The sequence below is a fragment of the Enhydra lutris genome, unplaced genomic scaffold, assembly GCF_002288905.1.
Source record: "Enhydra lutris kenyoni isolate GAN:26980312 unplaced genomic scaffold, ASM228890v2 scaffoldscaffold3, whole genome shotgun sequence".
NCBI lineage: Eukaryota > Metazoa > Chordata > Mammalia > Carnivora > Mustelidae > Enhydra > Enhydra lutris.
In genome coordinates this window covers 56291717-56305205 of record NW_019154087.1, presented here as the reverse complement: position 1 = coordinate 56305205, position 13489 = coordinate 56291717, and the positions used below count along the sequence as shown (strand labels likewise).

General features: G+C 42.8%; 1 pseudogene; it reads right to left on the bottom strand.

Annotated features, from left to right (window-relative positions):
* Positions 1-10576: 10576 nt before the first annotated feature.
* On the bottom strand, positions 10577-11751 carry LOC111155503 (annotated as a pseudogene).
* Between the last annotated feature and the right edge of the window lie 1738 nt (positions 11752-13489).

The window sequence follows — 13489 nt, the reverse complement described above, 5'->3', positions numbered from 1 at the left end:
GAGGTTTAAGTTTGGAGATAAGATTTTTGATCTTTCCCATTGTGATTTCTTTGTCTTCAGAGATGATCAGGAAATGATATTTTAAGCCACGTCTATACCTTCAAGCCTCTGCCCACAGTCCAGTCCTCTCCCTCTCAGCTATCAGGTCACCCTTTTCAATGAGGGAACGGCCACATGTGACCTCCATCGTACCACAGTCTTCAGGTCTAGGTCTCTGAGATAAGTGCAACTTCTCTCCTGAGTGGCAGAGCTTCAGATGGGGAATGGCTTCGTTGCTGGACTGGTAGGGGCATTTGGCAGAGAAGCCAATCATTGGATAGTAACGTGTTTCTGCACAAAACAGATAGAGTGGAAATAGCAAATAAAGTGTTGGACTGATTACATGGGTGTAATTTTTAGAACTGGTTTCTTCTTGTTAAAATCTATAACTTGCCTCTCCTATAAAGTTGTTGTAATTTGAACCCCCCAACCTCCATCCACATTTCCTATGGTTAGACTTCAAGGCTGGCCTTCACTCTGCATTTCGGTGCCATCACACTAGCAATTGTGGCTCATTGGATTTCTCCTAAGCAGTGACAAGGAGCAGAGAGACAGTATTTGTCCTTTTTGTTTAACCTTCATTTCTAGTAAAGATACACATGAAGATAAACCTTCCATTTTTCTACTAGGCTTATTACAAACAACAGGTCTGTGACTCCTGTAATCATTGCTAGTTTCTTTTTTTGTTTGTTTATTTTTTATTTTTTAAATTAACATATAATGTGTTATTTGTTTCAGGGGGTACAGGTCTGTGATTCATCAGTCTTACATAATACCCAGTGCTCATTGCAACACATGCCCTCCCCAGTGTCCATCACCCAGTTTCCCCATCCCCCTCCTCCCCTCCCCTCCAGAAACTCTCAGTTTGTTTCCTAAGATTAAGACTCTCTTATGGTTTGTCTCCCTCTCTGGTTTCATCTTGTTTCATTTTTTTCCTCTCTTCCCCTATGACCCACTGCCTTGTTTCTTAAATTCCGTATATGAGTGAGATCATATGATAATTGTCCTTCTCTGACTGACTTATTTTCCATCCATGCAAGATTTCTTCTTCTTCTTCTTCTTTTTTTTTTTTTTTTTTGGATGGCTGCTTAATATTCCACTGTGTGTATATATACCACATTTTCTTTATCCATTCATCTGTTGATGGACATCTAGGTTCTTTCCACAGTTTGGCTATTGTGGACATTGCTGATATAAACATTCAGGTGCACATGCCCCTTCAGATCACTGCATTTGTATCTTTAGGGTAAATACCCAGTAGTGCGATTGCTGGGTTGTAGGGTAGCTCTATTTTCAACCTTTTGAGGAACCTCCATGCTGTTTTCCAGAGTGGCTGCACCAGCTTGCATTCTCATCATTGCTAGTTTCTAAGAAGCAACCACTCTCCTGGTCTTCCTTTTCTTTCTCCCCTTCCTTCCTTTCTTGTGTTTATTTTATTCCTAAACTAATCCAGAATTGTCTGGACACCCCCTTAATTCATTCACACACACCTGGCCTTCCAGTACTTGGGTCTTGCAGGAGCCCCGTGGGGAGCCTCTGACCCGCTCTGATCCAGAGATGCTGCTCCCTGGGCTGCTGCCCAGACATCATCTCGAGGAGTCCTTTGGTGTCTCCCTTGAGGTGCTTTCCCTTTCCCAGCTTCCCAGGTGCTTTTCCTTCAGAGGCCAGTCCCTTGCCCTGGTAGATTATATTTTTCAGCAGCTTCCAGGGGAATGAAGTGTGGGACAGAAAGTTTGGAGTACTTGTGTGAATGCAAGTCTTCAGTCTATCCCTATGTTTAATGAAAAATTTGTGGAGATTAATTTAGAAGAATAACAGCAATTTTTACAGTGGAGAGTCCTCTGGCAGGCATCGCCTTCACTAAATGACCCCAGTTTCTGTTTCCAGTAGTGATGGTCACCAACAGCACGTGTCTTTTGATGTGGTTCACCAAGTATTGGAAAGAGAGTAGGCAGAGAGGCAGGCAGAGAGAGAGAGAGAAAGCAGGCTCCCTGCTGAGCAGAGAGCCTGATGCGGGGGCTCCATCCCAGGACCCTGGGATCATGACCTGAGCCGAAGGCAGAGGCTTTAACCCACTGAGCCACCCAGGCGCCCTGAGACAGACAAAATTAACCCATCATTTTAAGTCACCTTTTTGCTGACAATTTGCAACAGAGGTAACGTGAGCTTATTTATATATTTGTATAAATATTTATATAAAAATCCCCTCTGTAGTAAACCTTGGTAGGATAAAAGTTTTATATTTAATGCTGATAACTCTAAAGACATGTCTATCTTAATTAAACCAACAAACTTAAATTGGTTTAAATACTAAATGCGTTCCACCTGGGTCCACTTAAAAGTCAGTCAATTTGTTCCTCATTGTCAGCTTTTGCCTGGGGAACTGGTGGGGAAATCTGAAGTGGGTGGTATAAGTCCAGGTGTTTCAGCATTTCTTTTCCTTTAGTGCCTGATGTTCTTGGTCATGTGGCTTTGAATAATGAATAATGAAGAAGTAGACCAGATGAAGAGTGGGGGGCAGCAAAGCAAAGTTTATTGGATGATAGTACAAAGCTCCCAAAGAGGGAGGGGACCCAGGGTTGCCCTGGGAGTTTCTAAGTCTAAGGGTTTCTGTGAGGTTGTTGGCAGCTCTTTTAATCTGATCAACCCTCCATGCGCCTGTCACCCAATCAGGTTTCTGTCCACGTGCTCATCTACCTATCAGGCAGTTGTTCACGTGGGAAAAGGTGAAGGGCTTCTTCTAGGGTGGTGTGAAATCCTCTTAAGTTGGGGGCCCCTTGCCCCTGCCTGCCTTTCTTCTAACTATCTTCCATTATAAGGAGGTACTCTTTGCTCCTTGACAGCAAGTGTAGAAGAAAGGGCCAATGGTGCTGGAAACACCAAGGATGGTAGAGGAGCCAGTCATGCAAGCCATGCCCAAGGTGGTGCGGAAACAGGAGTTGGGGGAGGGGAAGGCAGAAGAGGTGAGGCAGCATCAAGTGAGGGGGCAGTTAAAAATTGGGTGGGCAGGGACGCCTGGGTGGCTCAGTTGGTTAAGCAGCTGCCTTCGGCTCAGGTCATGATCCCAGCGTCCTGGGATCGAGTCCCACATCGGGCTCCTTGCTCATCAGGGAGCCTGCTTCTCCCTCTGCCGCTGCCTGCCATTCTGTCTGCCTGTGCTTGCTCTCTCTCCCTCTATCTCTCTGACAAATAAATAAATAAAATCTTTAAAAAAAAAAAAAATTGGGTGGGCAGAGAAAGGGGACTCCTGGTCCTAAAGCTCATCAGCTCAGATAGAGGATAAGATAGGTTTTCTCTCCACCAACAAATGAAAGTAGGCAGTCGTGCTGGGCCAGAGAAGACAGGGAGCTTTCCCGAAGCCAAAGGAGTTTCAGTAGCTGCTTGGGAATATTCCTTAAACAGAGTAACTAGAGATAGACTAACCAGAGAAAGTGGCTTCAGTTTTCATAGCTGTTAACTGGGAAATGAATGAGGGAGAAGTCCCCACATATGGCTAGAGTAACTTGGGTCTATTAGGAGGACCAGTGAGAGACTCAGGGATGGCCTGTTTCCTCAGTGACCTGGGTTTATCCGGAGGAAGCCTGTTTAGACAATCATCCAATATACCAGGAGGGGGGTTACTAGACTGGTTAGCAGCCAAACACATTCTATAGGAGGCCCTTAGGTTGGGGTCCTAATACAGGACCATGCAGCTCTGGACATAGGGTACCGCTGTCCATTTGCCCTGTTTCCTGCAGAAGACATCTAACTGATAGATCATACTGAAGCTTAATGTCCCATTAAGGGGCTGTTTTTCCTAGTCTCCTAAGGAGTACTGAGGCCATGCAGTATTACAAAGGAAGATCAGCTTTTTTTCCCTCCTCAAATCTTGCAATCTGAATTGTTTTCAGTGAGTTAAAAGGCATCCCATGGGAGAGTCCTTGGGAACTGAAGAAGAGCCCACGCTTCTAGAAAAGTAGAGAAGGCCCATTACCAAAAAAATCCCCCCAACTCCTGGATGGCATCCCACTTAGGATATGTCAGAGCTTCCTGGTGTCAAAGTGAAACAAGGTGTAGCTCGAACATAATTGCTATGATCACTGCCCTGCCCTATAGAAGGGATGCTGGTGTCCCTCCGCTGCCCCATTGCATTCTAGACCACAAATGGGTGCCAGCATATGGACCAAGATGAAGAATCTGCCATTTTTAACCCATGGAAAACACTAGAAAAGTTTTACAAGGGGGAATTACCCAATTTTATAACTATTTAGTGGTGGATATTGACAGAAGACAGTGAAAACAAATCCATCATGATCTAACCAACATTCCAACACATAGTCCTTACAGCCAACTTCTCTAGGAAATGGTCTCTGGTTGGGTTTGGTTCAGCTGGGTGCTGGTTTAGGCTGGTTCCAGATAGAGGTCTCACAGCCAGTAGTGGTTAGAAAAGGGATGTGGAGGAGATCACATTAGACCAATGAGGAGGAGACTTCACATGGGAGTTTCGAGATTGGCAGCCTCCTAGTGACTTAGGTGACTGCCCTGTGCCCAAGAAGGACAACTTTGCATAAGAATAGGAATAAAGAAGGGCGCCTGGGTGGCTCAGTGGGTTAAAGCCTCTGCCTTCGGCTCAGGTCATGATCCCAGAATCCTGGGATCGAGTCCCACATTGGACTCTCTGCTCGGCGGGGAGCCTGCTTCCTCCTCTCTCTCTGCCTGCCTCTCTGCCTACTTGTGATCTCTGTCTGTCAAATAAATAAATAAAATCTTAAAAAAAAAAAAAAGAATAGGAATAAAGAGAGGACATTAAGTTTTTGGGTCTTATTACCATCCCAGCCAAGGTAATAGCTTCTAGCCAAAGGCAGGCTTTTAATTCCCTCCCTTGGGGCAGCCATGGGCTGGAGGAAGGCAGCCTGAGCAACTGACATGAAAGTGTTCCAATAAGGCCATACTCCTTGGAAAGTAATGAAAGTAAAGGAAGAGAAGAGGAATTACTCAGGAAGTTTGCACCAAGTCTCAAAGTTCAGATGAGAAGATTTGGGTCCTACGTTAGGCACCAAATGATGTGATTTGATGCGAGGTTCAGAAGCCAATGGTTGGGGTGCCTGGGTGGCTCAGTTGGTTAAGCATCTGCCTTCGGTTCAGGTCACGACCCTGGGGTCCTGGGATCGAGTACCGCATTGGGCTCCCTGCTCAGTGGGGAGCCTGCTTTTCCCTCTGCCTGCCGTTCCCCCTGCCGTTCTTTTAAGAAAAGAAGAAGAAGAAGCCAATGGTCAAGAAATGATCAAGAAAGAATTCTTGAGATGTCTTGGTACAAAAGGGATGGATTTATTAAAATGGGACCCACAGGCAGGAAGAGCTGCACTGGGATTGTGAGGAGTGATTGATTATATACTTTTAAGTTGGGAGGGGAAGAAACAAAGGGAGTTTCCAAAATGATTTTCTTTTCTTTTCTTCTTTTTTTTTTTTTCAAAGATTTTATTTATTTATTTGACAGACAGAGATCACAAGCAGGCAGAGAGGCAGGCAGAGAGAGAAGGGGAAGCAAGCTCCCTGCTGAGCAGAGAGCCCAATGCGGGCTCAATCCCAGGACCCTGGGATCATGACCTGAGCTGAAGGCAGAGGCTTTAACCCACTGAGCCATCTAGACGCCCCCCAAAATGATTTTCATATGTTAAAGAAGACTTATAGGATCCTGGAGACCTAGCTATTGTCAAGCTAAGGTTGATTTTTACTCTAGCAGGGCATTGACATTAAGTCGTTTGGGAGTTCTTAGCGGAATGTCATACTCTGCCTGTTTCAAGCATTTGTCAGTGGGCTGCAAGCTATAAGGAGATTTAATTAAAAAAAATTTTTAGGGGCGCCTGGGTGGCTCAGTGGGTTAAAGCCGCTGCCTTCGGCTCAGGTCAGGATCCCAGGGTCCTGGGATCCAGCCCCGTGTGGGGCTCTCTGCTCAGCGGGGAGCCCGCTTCCTCCTCTCTCTCTGCCTGCCTATAAATAAAATCTTTAAAAAAAAAATTTTTTTTATTTATTTATTTTTTTTTAAAGATTTTTTATTTATTTGACAGAGAGATCACAAGTAGGCAGAGAGGTAGGCAGATAGAAATGGGGAAGCAGACTCCCTGCTAAGCAGAGAACCCAACATGGGGCTCGATCCCAGGACCCTGAGATCATGACCTGAGCTGAAGGCAAAGGTTTAACCCTCTGAGCCACCCAGGCGCCCCTTTATTTGTTTATTTGAGAGAGAGAGCATGGCGGGGGTGGAGGGAGAGGGAGAAGCACCCATCAAACCATCAAACCTTTAGTGTACTCAGTGTCCACAGACTCTGACTGGCAGGCGGGAACACGGGGCTAATAGCACTCTCCCCACCAGCAGGCAGCCCCAGGGCAGACGGGAGAGGCATAAGCCACAGAATGAAGGTTTGAACCTTTACATGAAGACATCCATCCATAAAGGTTTTCTTGAATCAGGAACACAAATGCCTGCACTCCAGAACTATCTTCCATAAAAGTTTTCCAGGGTAAAATAACAACGCTATTTTATAGAAAAACTTCCCCTGGTAGAAGTATTACACAGTGACTTCCTCTCCCCTATTTGCCTTTCTTTTTATTTTTATTTATTTAATTTTTAATTTTAATTTTAATTTTTTTTAAAAAAGATTTATTTATTTATTTATTTGACAGACAAAGATCGCAAGTAGGCAGAGAGGCAGGCAGAGAGAGAGGAGGAAGCAGGCTCCCTGCTTGAGCAGAGAGCCCGATGCGGGACTCGATCCCAGGACCCTGAGATCAGGATCTGAGCCGAAGGCAGGGGCTTTAACCCACTGAGCCACCCAGGCACCCCTATTTTTTTTTTTTAAGATTTTATTTATTTATTTGACAGAGAGAGAGGTCACAAGGAGGCAGAGACAGAGACAGAGAGGGGAAGCAGGCTCCCTGCTGAGCAGAGTGCCTGACATGGGCCTTGATCCCAGGACCCGAGTTGAAGGCAGAGGCTCAATCCACTGAGCCACCCAGGCACCCCACCATTTGCCTTTCTAGAGGAATCACATTTAATGGCTTTTTGATGAACCTTCCCAAATAGCCTACACATATAAGAGCAAACATTTATATAATTTATATATTACGTGCATAGAACATTCTGCTTGTACATCTTCAAATCAGAGCAATCTATGTATTCTGCAACTGCTTATTTTTCACTTATTTTTGTTTTACATCAGCACATATATGTCATTGTTTTAAAATGTGTTGCCAGCATGAAGGAAAAGACCATATGGGAAATAGTTCAAATTTAATAGATGTTTTCTGAAGAATCTATAGGCTATCAACTCCTCTACATTAATACTTCCCACAGTGACTTGTCCCTCTAGTTTGCTCCCTTGAACATCGTTAAACAAAAAAATAAATGGAAGTCATATTATATTATTATAGTAATGTCCTTGTAGATTATATTGGGGATTCATTGAATCTGTGATCCAAATTGGAAAGAAATGACACCTTTACTATACTGAGTCTTCCAAACCATGAATGTGTACACTTTTACATTATAAAGGTCTTCTTTAATCTGTTTTACCAAATGTTTTATGATTTTGTTTGCAAAACTTTTGCATTTCATGGTTTCATGATTTTGTTCAGAAAACCTTTGCATTTAGTAGTTAGATTCATTCCAGTTATTTTACATTTGATGCAATTGTAAAAGATTTGCTTTAAACATTGTATTTTTCTGTTTGTTGCTCACATACTGAAATACTTAAAACATATATATATTGATTTTTAATACAGTAATTTTGTTTAAATCCCCCTAAGTCTTCATAATTTCTCTTTAGGTTCTTCAAGTTTCATAAAAGACAATCATACTGCCTGCAAATAATGACAATTATATTTCTTCCTTTCAGTGCTTAAGACTTTTAGCATTTTAGTGCTAAAGGATCACCTAGCCCATCACCGTCCTAACCCACTGACCAATCACAGTATTGCTAAAGGGGAGCAGCCAGCCATGATGTGTACCTTTTATGATTCTGATACTGTATGAACTACACTGTGTCACCTACAAAACATTCCTGCCACGCACACACAAAAAAGTTGATTCTGAATTCAACAAGCCTTTGTAGCTACCTTTCAGTTTATGGCAAATACAGGGAGTAGGGGAGGAAGAAGTTAATGACTACAGGATAAAACAACATATAAATGTGAAATTTTACAGGACAATGACCTAATCTCTTCAAAAAGTCAATGGGATTTCAGGGTGAAAAAAACCCCACAAAACCTAGAATATGAAAAAATTTCTAAATGTGAAACATGTAACTTCTTTGAATCCATATTTGAAAAAAACAACTTTAAAAAGGCATTTATGATGGGCGCCTGGGTGGCTCAGTGGGTTAAAGCCTCTGCCTTCGGCTCAGGTCATGATCCCAGGGTCCTGGAATCGAGCCCCACATGGGGCTCTCTGCTCAGCAGGGAGCCTGCTTCCTCCTCATCCTCTGCCTGCTTGTGATCTCTGTCTGTCAAATAAATAAATAAAATCTTTAAAAAAAAAGATAAAAAATAATAAAAAATAATGAAAAATAAAAAGGCATTTACGAGACAACTTGGGAATTTTGAGTATGTATTAGGTATTAAATGACACAGAGGAAGAATTATAAAGGTTGTAAGAAAATGTTCACATTTTTGGTACTGGGTATGAAGTCCATAGGAGTGAAAAGACTGTGACCAAAAAGGAAAAGAGGAAAAAAGATGAATGAACAAAACCTTGGGAGATGTGGAATACAAACTGGTTAAAAATTTTTTTTTTTTCAAGTTTATATGCTGAGTATTTTTAAAGGATTTAAAAAGCATGCTGTTAGCATACAGCCTTTTCTCACTTATATAACAGATGCATTTCTATTTGCTTGTGTACAGCAAAGGGTTAGAACCTGAATTAACTTACTTATGACTTCAGAAATGTGCTATTTCAGAAATTATTCCATGGAATTTTCTTCACTGCTCCTACCACTGATTCTTCAAATAAGCAAAGTACAGAGGGTCTCATCCCTTGAAAACTGTTTTTGAACACCAGCACTTTAAATTGGAAAGGTAGAAACCTAGCAATTCCTAGTACAGTGCCTAGACTTAGTCTTAATTAATGTTAAGATTTGAATGTACAACAGAAAATCCATCATTTCTTTATCCTTGGAGGAGAGGGAAGGAAAAAAGGAGAGGTGGGGGATATGGTGCAGTATTCCAGAGCTGAATAAGAACACAATGACTCATAATGCCATTAACCCCACAATGAAGAACCATGGATCTCATCAATTTTATAATTCGTATTGGATCAAGAAATTTGGTTCCCCTCTATGTATATCAATGAATTCAAACCTCATACTCTCCAAACTACGAAGATGAATAATGTCAGATAAACTCCAACTGCAACAGGTATTTCCTCAGAAGACTGAACATCAAAGAGAATCCCTCCTTCCAACATCTTCTGAGATGGTTAAGATCTCACCGAAGCGGAAACCTAACATTTAAATATGCAATCGCTTGGCCAAGTAAGAAACTACAACTGTTATGGGTATTACCTTACATAATCACTATATGTATTACATATTAAACCCAGCATTACATATACTTGCACAATTATGCTGTGAATGATGGTAATAGTGATGACGCCAGTGAAAAAGGACTATCTTTAGCCCAAAGAGTACTGGGAAGGGAGAAGGGGGGACGTGAAAATAAGCAGAAAGCACACAAAGAGATGGGTATTTTCTGACCAGGAAAGGTCACTCTAAACACAGAAATATTAAAAAAAAAAAAAAGAAAAAAGTATTCCCTTATTTCCCCTATGTGGAAATAATGCAAAACATTTATTTTCTATATGAGACAAGAACACAGCTAAGTAATCCAAGTCTACTGCAGCATTATAAAAATCATCCCTTCACCACAGTGTAAGATTTAAATGCATCTGCACAAGGGTGCACACTATATAAAAGGAGTAAGGTTGCTGCTGCCCTGCCAAGCACTTCCGGTTTCTACGCAGGTCCGACTGCAATACTGGTGGTCCCAATGGTTCTATCAAAATAAATTGTGTTTAAAAAATAAAGCATTTAAAAAGACAAGTCAAAATGTCTCAGAAACCGTATCTCCAACTCAAACTTCATCTATTTTAATGTATTATTTGCCTCCCACTAATAAACCTTTATTTCACTCGTTATAATTGAGCAATGAATCTTCCACACTGAAATATCTTCCTTGCCCAATTAATCCAAAGGAAAAAAACTGAAATGATTAGTAAAGAAAAATGTAGGGACTAACACACCCTTTTGATATGTTTTTAAATATTTTTAAGGTTTAAAAAGTGTTTAAAGTTTGTAGTTCCTAGTAGGAAAACATTATCTGAATGAATACCCTAATGGCAACAATTGTAGAATGTTTCGGTTGCATGGGGAGCAGAGGGGTAGGGATTCTCTTCACAGCACCCCAGCTTTCTTCATGAGAAGGTCGGAGGTACACTGGTTTGTATTATTGCGACATCCATTAGGTGATCGAAGTTGCTTTTCCTTCAGCAAGGGCTTTGTTTGTCATAAGGGCATTATGCTTGACCTCCAAATTTGGCTGACAATTTACTGATTAGATTCATAACCTTTGGGTTGCTCTGATATTTTGACATATTCGCTGGGTTCTGGGCCACATCCTGGAAGGCCACCATAACTTCTGGATCCTGCATGGCTGCAAGAACTTCCGGATCACTAAGAATTTCATTGAGCCCAGGCATTCCCGCCATTCCAGGCATCCCCCCTGCCATTCCAGGCATTCCTCCAGGAAAATTACCAGGCATTCCCCCAGGAAAGTCACCTGGGAAAGAGCCATACTGAGCTCCTGATTGTCGTCTGGCGTCTTCCTCCCTCTGGGCTCTCTCATGTTCTTCCCGAGCCTTCTTAACCCTTTCTATTCTTTCTTTGATCTCTCGCTCTTCACGTTTTCGCTCATATTTTCTCCGATGTTCAGCAATTTTCTGGGCCCTTGGTTGAACTTCTTTCAGCATTGCACTAGCATCTTCATCATAATCCAGTTTACAGGCAAGGGCAAGATCATGTGCTGCTTCTTCCCAATGGCCCAGAAGTCTATGTGCTTTCCCACGCCACTTATAAGGCTGAGCTGAATCAGGATTTATTTCAATAGCTCTGTCACAGTCTCGAATGGCAGCATTTGGCTTCTGTAATTTGATGAAGACACTGGCTCTCTTGGCATACAGAATGGCCAAGCGAGGATTTAGTTTGATGGCATCTGTGAACAAGTCAATGGCTTTCTGTAGTTCACCATCATTTAGGGCATCAATGGCAGCCACTTTTTTATCATTTGCCTGATCCATCATTTCCTCGGTTATCTCTACATTTTCATCTCCCATTTCTTGAGGGGCATCGGTATCTGGTTCAAACATACCTTCATTGTCAATTTCTAGATCACTCTCCTCACTTGATGGTTCATCTGTCTTTATGTTTTCCTCCGCCTTCTTACTATCTGGTTTTTCTTCCTTCATACTGTCTTCTGATTTAGTTTTATGAGTGGCAGGTGGTATTTTACCCCCCATGCTCTCCACCCACTCCCGCAGGAAACGCATTTCCTCGGTGTGCAAAACGCTCGGATCCTGCTTACACATTTTCACGAAAGCCCGAAGCTCGCTCACTTTGCGAGGGTCCATGGTGCGGAGGGAGTGGCAGGCGGCAGGCGCGGCTGAGGTTGCGACCCGATTCCAGGCGCGGGTACTAACTCAGCGTGATCGTGTGGAAGGGCTAAAATTTTTTTTTTTAGCATTTTCTCAATTGTGTAGTGAATTCGTTTTATTTATTTATTTTTATTTATTTATTTATTTATTTATTTATTTATTTATTTAGTGAGAGCATGTGAGCAGTGTGGGGCAGGGGTACAGAGGAGAGGGAGAGGGAGAATCCCAAGCAGTTCACTCCCAGGGCAGAGCCTCTCACAACCATGAGATCATGCATGGCCTGAGCCAAAATCAAGAGTCAGATGCTTAAAAACCACTGAGCCACTCAGGCACCATGGAAATATATATATTTTTTTAAGATTTTATTTATTTACTCGACAGACAGAGATCACAAATAGGCAGAGAGGCAGGCAGAGAGAGAGAGAGGAGGAAGCAGGCTCCCCATGGAACAGAGAGCCCGATGCGGGGCTCGATCCCAGGACTCTGGGATCATGACCTTAACCGAAGGCAGAGGCCTTAAACCACTGAGCCACCCAGGCGCCCCTATTATTATTATTATTTTAAGATTTTATTTATTTATTTGACAGAGAGAGTGAGAGAGCACAAGCAGGCAGAGCACCAGAGGGAGAGGGAGAAGAAGGCTCCCTGCCAAGCAGGGAGCCCAATGTGGGGCTCGATCCCAGGACCCCGGGATCATGACCTGAACCAAAGGCAGATGCTTAACCCACTGAGCGACCCAGGTGCCTCTATTATTATTATTTTTTAATGAGGCTCAACACCCAACATGGGGCTTTAATTCATGACTCTGAGATCAAGAATTGTGTGCTCTACCGACTGAGCCCACCAGGTGCTCCTGCAAGCCTGAGGATGGAGGTGAAGGGGTTGATCTCGGGGAGCTAGACTGATAATTAGAACTCTCAGAGTCTTTATTCCAGAAACGGCATCAAAGTTGAACAACTGATTCTGTGAGTTCTCTGAGGATGGGCAGCCACCCGCTCCTAGCCTGGAATTCGGGATTGTGCCCTGCCTGGGTCTCAGGGAATGAACTGCCGGCAGGGATTTAGAGAACAATTAAGTGAGGGATCTTACCCTGAAAAATGAACTAGAAATGTATTTCTAATTGTGTGAACACTGGGAGGGAACGACTCGCCTGCTGTGTTAAATATGTAACACTGATTTGTTGCTTTGGTAAAAGACAAGAAACTGGAAGAAATGACAAATGGGGCACTTAGAGAATCCAAAAGGTTATATGTGACCCCCTATTACTGGACACCAACGGTTCTGAATGTACAGTCTCCTGAGCAACATCATTAGCACCACTGGGTGCTTATTAAAAATTAGAAAGAAAGAAAGGGAGGGAGGGAGGGAGGGAGGAAGAGAAAGAAATGCAGCTTCTTGCGCCTTCTCCCTTAAGATTAGTAAATCAGAAACCTTGGGGGTGGGGCCAAGCACTGTGTATTAATAAGCACTCCCATCCATTCTGATGCCTGCTAGCATTTACAAGTGCTCTACTTTGTACTGGATCTCCCTCACCTATGAGGCTACAGTTAGCACCTATGTTCTGGAGATTTTTAACTCTGCACCTCTAGTTCAGATAGTTTTCTCAAGCCCTGAGCCAGAAAGTCCAATTGCCTTTTGGTATTTCTAGATGCTTCTTCCCAAATCACCAATACTTAGCTCTGCCTCTCATCGAATTCAGTTTCTCCCAAGTGTGTTAAATTTATACGGTTCCCTATTTTAGTGAGTGGTTCCTTCATCCACACCTGTCCA